This window comes from Dicentrarchus labrax, unplaced genomic scaffold (assembly GCF_905237075.1).
Source record: "Dicentrarchus labrax unplaced genomic scaffold, dlabrax2021, whole genome shotgun sequence".
NCBI classification, from domain to species: domain Eukaryota; kingdom Metazoa; phylum Chordata; class Actinopteri; family Moronidae; genus Dicentrarchus; species Dicentrarchus labrax.
The window spans coordinates 29,406,762-29,414,500 of NW_026136707.1; the positions used below are offsets into that span (position 1 = coordinate 29,406,762).

Genomic DNA, 7,739 nt, shown 5'->3' on the forward strand with positions numbered 1-7,739 from the left:
AACAGAGTCTTTGAGATAAGATAACATGTTCTTTTATTTATCCACAGTAGGGGAAATTTAAAATTGCCCAGGCAGCGAAGGGTAAATGTAGAGCAAATAGTGGAAAAGAATAAAAAATACATTAACATTTTAAAAACAGATAGACTTTATACAATAAAGTGGAATATTGTCCAGATGGATAACTATACATGTGCAAAGCTTTAAAGTATTGTACGAAAACAAAAAGAGTTGTGCTTCACAGGTTAATAGTTAACAGTTAATCAAGTCATTCTTGAGAACAGGAAGAAGAGATAGGAGTTATCGAGGGTTCAAGGGTGAATTTTATTGTCATTATACGATACTGGATTGCACTATAACATGCAGTTGTAGTCCTCTCCACTCACACGCTGAAAATGTGATAATCAAACGGACAAAAGACTCACTGTCTACCTTCTCTTCCTGTACAGTGCAAAGAGGAAAAACCTCAAGATGTGAACATGAGGAAAATAATCTAAAATACATTCACTGATTATCTAAGTCATAAAGCAACTATTAAAACATTGAACCAGAAAACAATGAAAACATACAATGAATTTCACATAATTAGATTCATAAACGAGGTGACAAGATGTTAAAGTCTGTTTTTTATTTGCTTATTCAACAAAAATGAAACTACAAGATATCAGAATCCAAATGAGTTTTATTGTAGTCGGTTTTACCATGAAAGGAAATTGCCTTGTTATCTTGGTACATATCAATAATCATAAAATGCTGACAATATAAACCAAACAAGGACTTCAAGTCAAGAAGCATAAATAGAATCTTATAAAAATAACATTAACATAGTTATTTAAATAGAAGCAGTTTATACATCTGTAGCAGATTTGTATTCTAACTCTTTATCCAAATACATATTTAACTTTATTACAGTGACTCAGAACTGTCATGATCCGTTCCTGGCTTTCCGTCCTACTGCCAGTTCTGCCAGTACTTTTCCTGTTCACCTGCCTGCCACTCTCACCTCATCAGTGCAACCACCTTCACCTGTGTTCCCTCACCTGGTTTAAACCCACTCTGTTCACTCAGTCTCTGCCAGATTGTCTTTAGCAGCATGCAAAGCTCTCTCGCAGTATTTTCCGGATTGCTTCCTTGGTTTCGACCCTACTTGTCCTTGACCCGTCCTCGTCGTCCCTGCCCAGGTAACCTGAACTGCCCTTCTGTCCCTGACCCCTCTGCCTGCTCACCCCTCGTCTGTCTCCAGTTTGCTTGGATTCCCTCCCTGGAGATCTCAACTAGAAAGTCAGACTGTTTTGCTTTGTGGATTGTTCCTGTGTACTTGCTGTGGATTTTACGACCCTGCTTGGTCAATAAACTGTCGAACTTTGCCAACGCTGGTCTCAGTCTGTGCTGTTCTTGGGTCCAATCTCACGCCCATTACAGTACAATCTGGCCAAAAATGGACCCAGCCCAGATTGACGACCGGATTTCTCGGATGGAGGACATGTTAAATCAGCTGATTGCTGCCTCTGCGGCTGCCTCAGCAGAGAATCGGCGGGGCCTGGCACAGGTGCGGGATGAAATGGCGAACATCCACACCCGCACCCAGGCTCTGGAGCAATCACCGGCTTCGCTGGAGGCCGGATCTTCTTCACCGGCTTCGGCAAGCGCTGCTGCTCCGCCACCTGTCTCAGCAGGAGTTGGTGCTCCTCTCCCTTCGCCCCGTGAACCTAATGTGGGAGCACCTGAGCGTTATGATGGCGATCCTGTCACCTGTAACGCCTTTCTCTGCAACTGCTCCATCATCTTTTCCCTGCAGCCGCTCACCTTTTCCTCCGAGGAAGCCAGGGTGGCTTATACTATTAACCATCTCACTGGGCGGGCGCGTCTTTGGGGCACCGCTGAGTGGCTGAGGGGGACCTCTGCCTGCCACTCTTTCCAGTCCTTTGCCAACGAGCTCAGGAGGGTCTTCGGAACCGGATCTCTGGGGGCCAACGCTGGACGAGAGTTGTTGGATCTGGTCCAGGGGAGCCGCTCAGTCACGGATTTTGCCATAGACTTCCGCACCAAGGCCCCCATGTGTGACTGGAACCCGGCCGCTCTCCGTGATGTCTTTATGCGGGGGCTGGCTGGGTACATGAAAGATGAACTTGTAGCTTATGAACTTCCGTCTACCCTGGAGGGTCTAATTGAGCTCGCCACCCGTCTCGACCTGCGCATCCAGGCTCGCAGGAGGGAGAGACGCTCTGAGTTCCAGTCACGTTCTGCCCGGCCACACAGCTCCCTTCATTCCAAGTCTCCCGTAACTCCTGCCTCCTCCTCGTTAGCCTCAACCGCTCCTGTAAGTGTGGAGGATCCTGAGCCTATGCAGCTGGGTCACACCCGCCTCTCACTTGAAGAGAGGGAGAGAAGGCAGAGACTGAACCTTTGTCTGTACTGCGGCCAGCCAGGACACTTTGTCAGCCGGTGTCCAGTAAAAAGCCAGAGCTCACCAGTGAACGGAGGCATACTGGTGAGCTCCATCCTTGGTCCTGCCTCCCCTAAAAGGCCCAGCCTCACTGGTGAGTTCCTGCTGCCTTCTGGCTCCCACTCCATCGCCGTCCTCGTCGATTCAGGGGCTGACGAGAGCATTATGGACCAGGCCCTCGCTCTCCGGCTTGGTCTCCGCCCAGAGAAACTGTCATTGCCCATCTCAGCCAGCGCCCTGGATGGACATGTGCTGGGGAGGGTTACATCTCAAACCAACCCTGTGCGCATGCTCCTGCCGGGGGGCCACAGTGAGACCATCCAGTTCCTGCTCCTGTCTACACCAAGCCAGCCTGTCATCCTGGGGTATCCCTGGCTTCGCAGGCACAACCCCAACATTGATTGGACTACCTGTTCCATCCAGAAGTGGGGAGAGACCTGCCAGCGGACCTGCCTCAGGATACCATCGCTGTCATCTGCTTCTCCTGTTCCTGCTCCAGCCCCAGATCTCATCGGAGTTCCAGCAGCTTATCAAGACCTGAGAGAGGTGTTCAATAAAGCTAAGGCCACCTCTCTGCCACCTCACCGCCCCTATGACTGTGCCATAGACCTCCTCCCGGGCACTTCGCCTCCCAAAGGACGCTTGTACTCTCTCTCTGCTCCTGAGAGAAAGGCCATGGAGGAGTACATACAAGACTCCTTAGCGGCAGGGATCATCCGTCCTTCCTCTTCACCTGCTGGTGCAGGGTTTTTCTTTGTGGATAAGAAGGACAAGTCTCTGCGGCCCTGTATAGACTATCGTGGACTTAATGACATTACAGTTAAGAACCGCTACCCCCTCCCACTCCTCTCCACAGCCTTTGAACTGCTGCAGGGGGCAACAGTGTTCTCCAAGCTCGACTTGAGGAATGCTTATCATCTGGTTGGCATCCGGGAGGGAGATGAGTGGAAGACGGCCTTCAACACACCAACTGGACATTATGAATATCTGGTGATGCCCTTTGGTTTGACCAACGCCCGGCCGTCTTCCAAACTTTGGTCAACGACCTGCTCCGGGATATGCTAAACAAGTTTGTCTTCGTTTACCTGGATGATATCCTGATTTTTTCTCGTAACCAGGGGGAGCATGTCAGATCTGTCCTCCGCCGCCTCCTGGACAATTCCCTGTATGTCAAGACAGAGAAATGTGAATTTCATGTACCCTCAGTCTCCTTCCTGGGATACATCATTGCCAAGGACTGCTTGCAGATGGATCCAGCTAAGGTCTCTGCAGTGACCTCCTGGCCAGTTCCGGAGACACGCAAGCAACTGCAGCGTTTCCTGGGGTTTGCCAATTTCTACCGGCGTTTCATCAGAGGTTTCAGCTCCATTGCCTCTCCCCTCTCAGCCCTCACCTCATCCAAGACATCCTTCCGCTGGACTGACGAAGCACAAGGCGCCTTTGACACCCTCAAGACTCGCTTTTCCACTGCTCCCATCCTCCAGATCCCCGACCCTGATCGCCAGTTCATTTGGAGGCGGACGCATCCAGCGTGGGGGTGGGGCGGTTCTGTCACAGCGATCCACCGTCGACCAGAAGGTCCACCCCTGTGCCTTTTCTCTCGCCGCCTAACTCCCGCGGAAAGGAACTATGATATTGGTAACAGGGAGCTTCTGGCGGTGAAACTGGCCTTGGAGGAATGGCGCCACTGGCTAGAGGGAGCTAAGGTGCCATTCATTGTGTGGACTGATCATCGCAACCTGGAATATATTCGATCTGCCAAGAGACTGAATTCCAGACAGGCCCGCTGGTCACTGTTCTTTGACAGGTTTAACTTCACACTGTCCTATCGACCCGGGTCTCGTAACATCAAACCAGATGCACTTTCCCGGCAGTTTCCTGAGTGTCCTGATGAAACGGTTGAGCCCTCCACCATCGTCCCAGCCTCCTGTCTCGTTGCTTCTGTCACTTGGGAGATAGAGGAGAGGGTGCGGGCCGCCACTGAGGACCAGCCTGGTCCTAGTTCCTGTCCCCCTGACCGTTTGTTTGTTCCGGCTCACCTCCGCTCCGATGTGCTCCAGTGGGGGCATGCTTCCCGGCTCACCTGCCACCCCGGCATTCAGCGGACCCGAGACTTCCTGCAGCAGCGCTTCTGGTGGTCCTCAATGGAGGAGGACGTCCGAGGCTATGTCAACGCCTGTCCTGTGTGCAACCAGAACAAGACCTCTCGTCGTCCACCAGCCGGCTTCCTGCACCCATTGCCTGTTCCTCATCGCCCATGGTCACACATCTCCCTGGACTTTGTAACTGGCCTACCTACTTCCAAAGGTCACACTGCCATCCTCACAGTTGTCGACCGTTTTAGCAAGATGGTCCACTTCATTCCCTTTCCAAGCTTCCCTCTGCCAAAGAGACAGCTGAACTGGTTCTCCAGAACATCTTTCGTCTCCATGGACTGCCCACTGACATTGTCTCCGACCGGGGCCCCAGTTCACATCCATGTTCTGGAAGGAGTTCTGCAGTCTAGTTGGGGCCTCTGTCGTCTGTCTTCTGGCTTCCACCCCCAGTCCAATGGGCAGACAGAGAGAATGAACCAGGACCTGGAAACCACTCTTCGCTGCTTGATCAACCACAACCCTGCTTCCTGGTCTGAACAACTGATCTGGGTAGAATATGCCCACAACACCCTCACCTGCTCTTCTACTGGACTTTCTCCCTTCAAGTGCGCCATGGCTATCAGCCTCCACTGTTTGCCAACCAAGAGAGGGAGACTGCCTGCCCATCGGCACAAGCCTTTGTTCACCGTTGCCGGTGCACCTGGGACCAGGCACGTACTGCTCTCCTCAGGTCTGCTGACCGCTACGCTGCTGCCGCCAACAAGCACCGCACGCCTGCTCCCGCCTACCAGGTTGGCCAGAGGGTCTGGCTCTCCTCCCGTGACTTGCCCCTAAAGGTGGAGAACCGCAAGCTGGCTCCCAGGTTTGTTGGGCCCTTTCCCATTGCTCGCATCATCAACCCTGAGGCGGTACGTCTTCGGCTTCCCCGGTCCATGAAGATTCACCCGACGTTCCATGTCTCCAGGATCAAGCCAGTCCGAGAGAGTCCTCTGGTTCCTCCCATGCCGCCTCCTCCGCCTCCTCAGCTCGTTGATGGCGGTCCGGTGTATGCTGTCAGGCGCCTCCTTCGCTCTCGCCGCCGTGGACGTGGGATGCAGTATCTTTTGGATTGGGAGGGGTACGGTCCGGAGGAGCGTTCCTGGGTGCCGGCTCGGTTCATTGTGGATCCTTCGCTTATTTTTGACTTTCACCGTCGGCATCCTGACCAGCCTGCCCCGTCCTCACTTCCGCCTTCTGCGGGCCCATCTGCTGATGGACCTTCTGATCCTCTGGTCGGGGGGGGCACCGATGTGGCTGCGTCTTCCTGCTCATCTTCCTCTTCTGCTGCAGAGGACGTGGACTCTGCTGCCTCTGAGGAATTTTAGCCCTCCTCCGGGCCCCCTCCACCCTCCCAGCTCGGGCTGGTACGCCTGGGGTCGTCCCTTGCCGGGGGGGTACTGTCATGATCCGTTCCTGGCTTTCCGTCCTACTGCCAGTTCTGCCAGTACAAGAACACTTCATATAACATTTCTTTCCTATAATCCTCAGGATGACAGACACTTCATACAGTTTATATTTGATGAGGAAAGGTTTGTGCTGTGCTCACCACTATACACACTTATCAGCTAAAGATGAGCGGCCCTTTTGCCATATGTGTACAAGTCAGTCCTGTTGCACACACAGTGACTATTTAAAAGAACAGAGGGACAAGGTCTCAGAGGCTCTGGGAATTATGGATGAGTGGGAGGTCAAAATTTAACTCTCAAAAACTAAAGGGAGAGAATTGATCCTGGAGAGGATAATATTCATTTTTCAGATTCCTCCTCAGCTGAAGGTCTCCAAAAACTACATGAAGTGCTGTGATATACAATACTGATGGTGGGCCTCTGAAACCACTGGACACTAAAGCACCAACACTGACATGTCAGCCTGAGTAGATCAATAATAAAAACATAGTCAACCCACAAGAAACTTCATTTGATATCAGTCTTATCAATGTTCATTTTCACTCTTACTTTCATTATCAGTCGTTACGACGCTGGCTTATATTTATAATAAGTAATGTAATGAAACAGGTGGGGCCCTGTGATTGGTCCATTTGAAGGGATCGCTGCCGCTGGATTGGACCAATAGATGACAGCAGTGTGTTTAAACCCCAGCTGACAGCAACCTTTCCTTCCCTTCACCTCTTCCACTTCCAACAATGGGCCAGAATCTAGTTCAGTGTATAGTTATAAGAGCCTTAACTGCAGGCAAACCTTTCTGGAGAGTTTGTATGGTTCTGTGTTGTATATTTAGTGTTTCTGATAGACCTGTCTAGCTTTAGATTCTGTCACTTTGGACACTGTTACTCGTGAATAGCAGCATGTACATATAGAGCAGCTAGGAACAGTTTGGTTGGAGTGAGGAGCTCTTTCTGTTGCTCAACATTTTTCTCTTGTTTGTGGTTCAGGAGGTTACAGAGACTTGTCATTTGCTTACATTTTGGTTTCTTTGCTAGAGAAGTTTTGTTTTATCGTTTAGAGACAGAGAGCGATTCCACAACGGTGTCTCTCACAAGTGAACTCAAAATGAGGAATGTTTTCCCTCAAGTGCCTCAGCTGCATATAAAGAAAAGAAACAGAGTGGGGTAGATTGTGCTTTAGGCATAATGAACAATGGATGCAAGCTCATTGTCTAAATTAAAGTCCTTTATGCACTTTAGTCCTTTTACTCACCATGTAGCAAATGTGTTGTCCAGCACTGCTGGGGCAAAGACATAGTTGGGGTAAAATGGTGCATACGTCCAAATACTAGGAACTTTGTGGGTAAGTTTGAGTGTCTGACAACAAAAGTGACTCACTGATTCAGTGGCAGATGCAGGATTTGTACGGTAATACCCAACGTTAGCCAGCAGATGTCAGTGTGACTCTACAGTGTTGATTTAGAGGAAAGGTTCTGTGTTTGACTGAACATGTTGTTGCTTTCAGACGTCAGGTCCTTCTGATGCTGATTCTAATTGAACTGAATGCAGCGTTTCATCTGGATGTTATCATGATTATAAAATCCTTCCTAAAGTACTTCTGCAGTGAAAAAGGTGGAGTAACTTTACCTGTGATGGTGCAATAAATCCATCACAGCTGTCAGGAACTCTAATCTGCTTTAGATGCATTTCTTTGTTGTCAGTTGAGGATCAATTAGAAAACCTCTTGAGCTCAGCAGCTGTTTGTGGACTGACAGAT

The 7,739-nt window shown here is 50.2% G+C and overlaps 1 pseudogene; it reads right to left on the reverse strand.

Moving 5' to 3' along the window:
- LOC127367365 (plancitoxin-1-like) overlaps nt 1-926 on the reverse strand; it is a 16,995-nt pseudogene extending 16,069 nt beyond the window's left edge.
- Nucleotides 927-7,739: the final 6,813 nt, after the last annotated feature.